At 43.7% G+C, this 8,268-nt stretch overlaps 1 non-coding gene across 1 annotated transcript; it reads right to left on the bottom strand.

Moving 5' to 3' along the window:
• Positions 1-6,741: 6,741 nt before the first annotated feature.
• On the bottom strand, positions 6,742-6,930 carry LOC136383686 (U2 spliceosomal RNA). Its single transcript, XR_010747494.1, has one exon. It is a non-coding gene; the product is annotated as a U2 spliceosomal RNA (small nuclear RNA).
• Positions 6,931-8,268: the final 1,338 nt, after the last annotated feature.

Raw genomic sequence — 8,268 nt, 5'->3', positions numbered from 1 at the left:
AGAGGGAAAGAGAGAGAGAAGGGGGAGTGGGAGGGGAGAGAAGCAGATGGTCGTTTCTCCTATGTGCTCTGACCAGGGATTGAACCAGGAATGCCCATATGCCAGGCTGATGCTCTATCCACGGGGCCAACATCCAAACCAATTAAGCCACTGGCTGCAAAAGGGAAAGAGAGAGAAGGGGGAGTGGGAGGGGAGAGAAGCAGATGGTCGTTTCTCCTATGTGCTCTGACCAGGGATTGAACCAGGAATGCCCATATGCCAGGCTGACGCTCTATCCACTGAGCCAACTGACCAGGGCACACAGTTTTCTTTTGAAAGAATTTGACTGTATAGTATGGAAAAAGAAGGGAACACTGAGGTAAGATGAAGGGGAGCTTGTATTGTCCTGAATTCTGTACCTAAAAATTCATACCTAAATAACTCGAGCCAAAAATTTTAAGATCTAGAAAAAAAAGTTTATATCAGGGTTATTAATACCCTTCATTCTCCTATTGTATTTAAGGCACTTCATTTCACTATTGAAATATAATGGGACATTTAGTGAACCTTGCATTTCATTTCTAGGTTCTGCAGAATGGGGTTATGTATTCACAAGAATGAAATTTGGTTATAACAAAATGTTGATACCCATTTTAAAGCACTTCAACTAATATTACTAGTAGACTTTTTTCTATTCTCTTCAATTGGCTTGACATTCTCTTGGAATTAATTTTTTTTTTTACAATGGTGCAAATTTAGCTTTGAGAAAAAAATTCAACTTAAGGTAACACAAACCACTGCAGTTGGTAGTAATGGTTTTTAAAATCTCCTTTTAATGAATATAAATTGCTATGTTGTATCCAGATCTCATTAAAATGGAAATTTACTGCTACTGTGACTAGACAGACTATTTAATCATTTTAAGTAAAATAAATGCTAAGCATATTGTTCACATCATTATCAGCACTATATTCTTTTTTTTTTTTTTTTTTTTTGGTCTGTATGCCACCTTATCTTCTAATGTTAGCTTGACAGTGATTTATGGTGTGAGGTCAGATAGTCATCACAAACCAGGTATAAGATTCCTGGTTGGTAAAATGTGGAAATTAGGGCATGACTTGCAACTTGCATACATCCTTCAGTCGGATTTCACTGGACACAGCAGCCCAATCACATGGTGTATGCACACGATTGCACAGGAAATCAAGACATTCGTTTGTAGCTGAGTTGCCATGTGCCTAGCTAAAACTTCCATTATCATAGCAGGGGATAACATATATTAGAACACAAAGTAGTCTCTGGTACAATAAGTCAGTGAGATAGTAAGCTCTGGGTTTATCCCTTTCCCTCTCAAAAGAATTGAACCAAGTGAGATACTAAAGAGGTAATCTTGAATGTGTATAATATATTTAAGAAAACAGTTATTAAAAACTTCAGATCTTGACCTAGTGTTAAATAACAAATTACTTATCCCTGATCTTTCAACAAATGACTACAGCAAAGTTGGGAGCTGTTGACGTTTATGGCTATGTCCCAGCCCAATTATATAACAGACCAACAAAAACATCCCAACTCTCCACTACTAAAATTATATCATAATAAATATAACAAGTCTATTATACTTTATAAAGGAAAATATCATGGGGATTAGGTGGGTGAACTGCTTATCATACTGGGCCAGCTAAGTCCAAGGGGTTATCTCTTAACCTAGAAAATATCTGACATATTATAGATAAGTTTTTGGTTTTTTTTGAGAGAGAGAGAGATGAGAAGCGTCAACTCATAGTTGCGGCACTTTAGGTATTCGTTGATTGCTTCTTATATGTGCCTTGACTGCAGGGGTGCTCCAGCTGAGTCAGTGACCCCTTGCTCGAGTCAGTGACCATAGGATCATGTCTATGATCCCACGCTCAAGCCAGTGGCCCCAGGCTCAAGTTGGATGAGCCTGTGTTCAAGCCTGAGACCTCAGGTTTCGAACCTGGGACTTCAGTGTTCCAGGTCAACGTTCTATCCACTATGCCACCACTGGTTAGGCTAGGTGTGTTATTTTTATCTGCACAACTTCTCTCCTTCTGCTGTGGAATCACCTTCATCATCTTTGGGGAATAATCTCCCAAATCCAGGCAACTGCCCACTAGTATTCTACCACCAAGACCACAGGCATGTGACCAGGGCCTGGGTAAAAACGATTGAACATGGAGCCCAGATCGGGTCAGAATCCTTTTCTTTTTTTTGTTTGTTTTTTTGTTTGTTTTTTTTATGGGGACAGAGAGAGAGTCAGAGAGAGGGATAGATAGGGACAGACAGACAGGAACGGAGAGAGATGAGAAACATCAATCATCAGTTTCTCATTGAGACACCTTAGTTGTTCATTGATTGCTTTCTCATATGTGCCCTGACTGTGGGCCTTCAGCAGACCGAGTGACCTCTTGCTCAGGGGCCTTAGGTCCAAGCTGGTGAGCTTTTTTTTTTGGCTCAACCCAGATGAGCTCGTGCTCAAGCTGGCGACCTCGGGGTCTCGAACCTGGGTCTTCCGCATCCCAGTCCGACGCTCCATCCACTGCGCCACCGCCTGGTCAGGCAGAATCCTTTTCTTGAATGATCTTTCCTGACATGCTTGCTTTCCTCTGGAGGGCTGAAGTGGGGTGATGTCAGCCTCAAGCTGCTGTGCCCGCAGATCCCACTGAGCAGGGACGCTCTCTGCAGGAGGAGACAGCGAGCCAGAAAAGCAGCGACAGAAAAAGAAGGATGAAAAACAACTAGCATGACTTTGAATCCTTGGATTTAGCTGACCCTGCAGCCAGCTCTGCCTCTATCCTTACTCGTTAAATGAACTAATAAATAGCCTTTTACTACTTAAGACAGTTTTAGTTAGCTTTCTGTCACTTGCAAACCCAGTTGCACTCTGCAGAAATACAGTCTAAGGATGGAGGAAGCAAAGAGGATCTAATGTAATAAGTGCTAGTCCTTAGGGTAATGCAAGGAAAAACAGAAATATAAACTCCCATTCATAATAAAGTTTACGAAGTGTCCCATTAGTCCATCCTATTAATTTTTGATCCCATGGTATCCAAGTTGTGCTAAAATTAAATTAAATGTGAGGTTTCTACCTGTGACTATATGCTTTTCTGGAATTAAATATAAATAATACCTTCTGATATATAGAGTGGCTACCTTTAAGCAGTTGGCTTATGAATAATTTTCATTTTCTTCTTGTCTGCACTTTCTGAATTGCCTATAATACGCACCATGTTTACTACTTTATTTATTTATTTTTTGACAGAGACGGAGAGAGAGTCAGAGAGAGGGACAAATAGGGACAGACAGACAGGAAGGGAGAGTGATGAGAAGCATCAAGTTCTTTGTTGTGGCTCCTTAGTTGTTCATTGATTGCTTTTTCATATGTGCTGGGACCAGGAGGGGGGCTCCAGCAGAACGAGTGACCCCTTGCTCAAGCCAGCAACACTGGGCTCAAGCTACTGACCTTGGGCTCAAGCCAACAACTGTGGGCTTCAAGCCAGCAACCTTTTGGCTCAAGCTGGTGAGCCCGCACTCAAGCCAGCACCCTCAGGTTTTCGAACCTGGGTCCTCCGTGTCCCAATTCAACACTCTATCCACTGTGTCACTGCCTTGTCAGGCACTGTTTACTACTTTAATCAAACAGTTATTTACTATTGTACTAGTTTCCTGTTGGTATCATAGCAAATTACCACCAATTTAATCACTTAAAGCAAAACTAACTTTTACAGTTCTGGAGGGCAGATGGCTAAAATGGATGTACAGGGCTGTTTCTTTGGCAGAATATTCTAGGGGAGAATTTGTTTTCTTGCCTTTTGCAGTTTCAAGAAGCTGCCTGCATTCCCTGGCTCCTGGCCACACCTTCCTTCATCTTCAAAAGCGGCAGTTTAGCATCCTCTCTTCTCCAGACTTCCACCTTCCCTCCTAAAGACCCTGTGGTTACATTGGGCCAACCAGATAATCCAGGATAATCTCCCACCTCATCAACCTTCACTTAATCACACCTGCAAAATTCCAAGGATTTGGACCCAGATGAACATCTTTGGGAGCCATTATCCAGCATATCACAACTACCTATGTAAATAAATGTGAAAAGAAATTCATATAAATACTGAGGAGGAAGTATTTTAGTCCACTTGTGTTGCTGTAATAAAAATACCACAGAGTATGTGGGTTAACACAGTACTGTAGCGAGGGGGGTACAAGGGGGTCTATCATGCCTCGGGCGCCACTCGCAGAGGGGTGCCAAATGGTCTCCAAGACAAACAAGAAAAGCTAGTAGAAGGGGAGGGGGCGCCGATAAAGTGCCGTGCCCTGGCACCTGTTATGTTCACTACGGCACTGAAACAACAAAGTGGTTTCTCAGTCCTGGAGGTTTTAAGTCCCAGATCAAGGCATCAGCTGATCTGGTGTTTGGTAAGAGCCCATTTCCTGGTTCACAGACAGCAGTCTTCTCGTTCTGTCCTCACCTTGCAGAAGCTGGCAAGAAACTCTCTGGGATCTTTTTTCTTTTTTTTTTTTTTTTTTTTTTTTTGTTTGTTTTTTTTATTTTTCTGAAGCTGGAAACGGAGAGAGACAGTCAGACAGACTCCCGCATGCGACCAACCGGGATCCACCCGGCACGCCCACCAGGGCCGATGCTCTGCCCACCAGGGGGCGATGCTCTGCCCCTCCAGGCCATCTTTGCTCCAATGGAGCCTTGGCTGCGGGAGGGGAAGAGAGAGACAGAGAGGAAGGGGGGGGTGGATAAGCAAATGGGCGCTTCTCCTATGTGCCCTGGCCGGGAATCGAACCTGGGTCCCCCGCATGCCAGGCCGACGCTCTACCGCTGAGCCAACAGGCCAGGGCCTGGGATCTTTTTTCAAAAAAGCACTAATCGGATTCATGAGGGCATTGTCCCCACCACCTCCCGAAGGCCCCACTTCCAAATACCATCACATTGGGGATTGCTTCAACATATGAATTTGGGGGAGGGATACAAATATTCAGTCTATAGAAGAAGGCGGTATTTCAATGGCTGGATGAAGGTCTCTGGGAAAAAATAAGGTAAGTAATGTGTGATTCATGGTCTGGCTTTAGCTTTCCTGACAGTGACCAGAGCCTATTCTGGGGTTGTTGGCATGGCTGGCATGCGGCAGGCTAGGTACTGCACACTTGCGGGAATTAGTTCAGGGGATAAACTCCTAGGAATCACATCCAGCAGGTGAGGGAGGGAGCTTCTTCAGGACACAGAGTAAGTCGAGTGTAGGGCAGAAAGGTGGGCCAGGGTCCTGTGAGCATCCTGCTCTTCAGGGTAAGAAGCTGGAACAACAGCAGTGGGTAGCTTTGGGATGACAGCTCTCAAAACGTTGGTCTCTAGAGTCACACTGCTCCAGCACGAATGGGATGCCCTCTGTTGAGTGTACAGGCATAATCCTGGAGCCCTTTCTCCCTGGAAGCATCCCTTTCCCTTTCCCCTGTGTTGAGTCACAAAGCACATCCTCCAGCAGCTCCTTAAGAAAAGATCCGCAGGAAGTTAATGCTTTAAGGTCCTCCGGGGCTGAAAATGGCTTTATTCTTTAATTACACCAAACTGATAGTTTCACTATGTAGAATCCTAGGTTGGAAATTTTTCATGAGAATTCTGAAGGTGCTGCTCCATTCTCTTCTTTCTAGCTTTCAGAAGTGAGGTTGAGAGGCTGGAAAATAGTTTGATTCTTGATTATTATTTTTTGTTTGTTTTATTTATTTCAGAGAGGAGAGAGAGAGAGAGAGAGAGAGAGAGAGAGAGAGAGAGAGGAAGGGGGGAGGAGCAGGAAGCATCAACTCCCATACGTGCCTTGACCAGGCAAGCCCAGGGTTTCAAACCATTGACCTCAGCATTCCAGGTTGACTGCGCCACCACAGTTCAGGTGATTTTATTCATTATTTTTTACTTGAGTAGACAGGAGATAGAGAGACAAATTTCCACATGTGTCCTGATCGGGATCCACCTGGCAACACCTGTCTGGAACAAATGCTCTGCCCATCTGGGGCCATGCTTGCAACTGAGCTATTTTTAGCACCTGAGGTGGAGGCTCCATGGAACCATCCTCAGTGCCTGGGGCCAACACATTTGAATCAGTGGAGCCCTGGCTGCGGGAGAGGAAGAGAGAAAGGGCAGGGGGAGGTGAAGAGAAGCAGATGGTGGTTCTCCTGTGTGCCCTGACTGGAATTGAACCCAGGACTTCCACACACCAGGTTAAAGCTCTACCACTGAGCCAACCGGGCAGGGCCATTCTTGATTTTTTAAATATGTAACAGACCTCACTTCCCCAGATCTTGCAGAATTTTCTTTTTGTCCTTGGTGTTCTGAAATTTCACAAATAATATGCTTTGGAGTTTGTTTATTTTTGCCCATTGTGCTGGGACCTTGGAATCTGGAAGCTCATATCCTTCAGTTCTGGAAAATTCAGAATTATTTTGTTGAAGATTTCCTCCTTTCTGTTTTCTCTTTTTTTGGATCTCCAATTGTTTTTGAATCTCCAATTCTGGACTAGTCCTATTCTTTTTCCATCTATTTCCCATTTCTGCTTTTTTGGGTCTAATTTTTGGAGAGTTTGTCAACTTAATTCCTAATGCCTACTGGATTTTAATTTCTGCTACCATGCTTTTTAATTTCTAGAGCTAGTTTGTTCTCTGAATGTTCCTTAATGAAATAGCATCTCTTAACTTTTTTGGCTGTGATATCTTCTTAGTTCTCTGAGGATATATCTCTTTGTTTTTCCTCTTTGCACTGTTCCCAGAAGTACTGCAATTCCAGGTCTATGCATAGAGTGGACAGAGCAAGCTTCTATTTCTCCTCCATGCTTCAAAAATCCATTTAATATATTGTCCTCGGGTAGAGGACGTCTCAGATATTAAACATAAGAACAGACACTACACGTGGTCTTAGCCAAAAGACCAAGAAACGATAAAGATAGTTATTTCTTTCATTAAAATTTTTTTTCCATTTATTTGAGAGCGGAAGGAGGTTGAGTGAGGAAAGCATCAACTCATTGTTCCATTTAGTTGTGCACTCATTGGTTGCTTTGTGTATGGCCCTGACTGGGGATTGAGCCCATGACCTTTGAGCACCAGGATTACACTCTACTCACTGAGCCACCTGGCCAGGGCCGAGGAGATATTTCTTTCTTTTTTTTTAAAATTTTTCTTTTTACTAATTTTTAGAGAGGAGAGAGAGAGAAAGAGAGAGAGAGAGAGAGAGAGGAGAGAGGAGCAGAAAGCATCAACTCTCATATGTGCCTTGACCAGGCAAGCCCAGGGTTTTGAACCGGCGACCTCAGCATTCCAGGTCGACGCTTTATCCACTGCGCCACCACAGGTCAGGCCCAAGGATATATTTCTTAAGAAACAAAAAAAGACTTTTTTCTTGCACCATCTGTTTTTTCCAGTTTTCCATTTAATTTTTTGTCTTTCATGATAAGAAGTCTCCCAGCTACCTATCTGGTAATCCTCAGTTGTCTGTTCATATTTAAGGATGGGGAGCTAAAACAGATTAGAAGCTCTGCATGTTGGTGGTGGAAAGGGGTTGTTGAACCTCAGTTGAGTGACCTGGCTGGGTCATTTATTGGGCAACTCTCAATTTCAACAAGTTTAGGTCTTTTCTCTTGGGCTAAGTTCCTCTCCAAGAGACTTCCAACTTCCTGCTGAGAGAGGGCAGAGGGTGGTGGGGTGAGGGCTGGGTCCCAGCCTCAGTATGCACCATTTACATAATCCCTGTTTACAAAGCAGAACGGCTCTCACCTTTGTTGGAATGTATCTATAATTTCCTAGGACTGCCACAACAAACGACAGTACCCCACTGGGTGCCTGACAACAGAACATCTCCTCACAGACCTGGAGGCTAGCAGTCTGAAGTGCAGGTGTCAGCAAGGCTATGTTGTTTTGTTTTTTATTTATTATGTCTCCCCCAATGCGTCCCCCTCTTACCCATATTCCCCTCAACATCTCCCTCCCCCCTTCCCTTCAGCTTTATCCCATCCTATCATCCCCTTTCCCTCTATCCTCTTTTCCTCTGGTCCCTTTGATCCCTCCTCTGTCTCAATTCCGTTCCTCAGTTCACATTGTTTCTTGGATTCCTCCAATGAGTGAGGTCATATGATATTTTTCTTTCTCTGCCTGGCTTATTTCACTTAACATAATAGTTTCCAGGTCCATCCATGTTGTTGCAAAGGTAATATTTCCTTCTTTTTCATGGCCCCATAGTATTCCATAGTATGTATGTGAGGAGCCACTGTGCCACCTTACCTG

The sequence above is a fragment of the Saccopteryx leptura genome, chromosome 11 (assembly GCF_036850995.1).
Source record: "Saccopteryx leptura isolate mSacLep1 chromosome 11, mSacLep1_pri_phased_curated, whole genome shotgun sequence".
Classification (NCBI taxonomy): Eukaryota; Metazoa; Chordata; class Mammalia; order Chiroptera; family Emballonuridae; genus Saccopteryx; species Saccopteryx leptura.
This window is presented reverse-complemented; position numbering and strand designations above follow the sequence as displayed.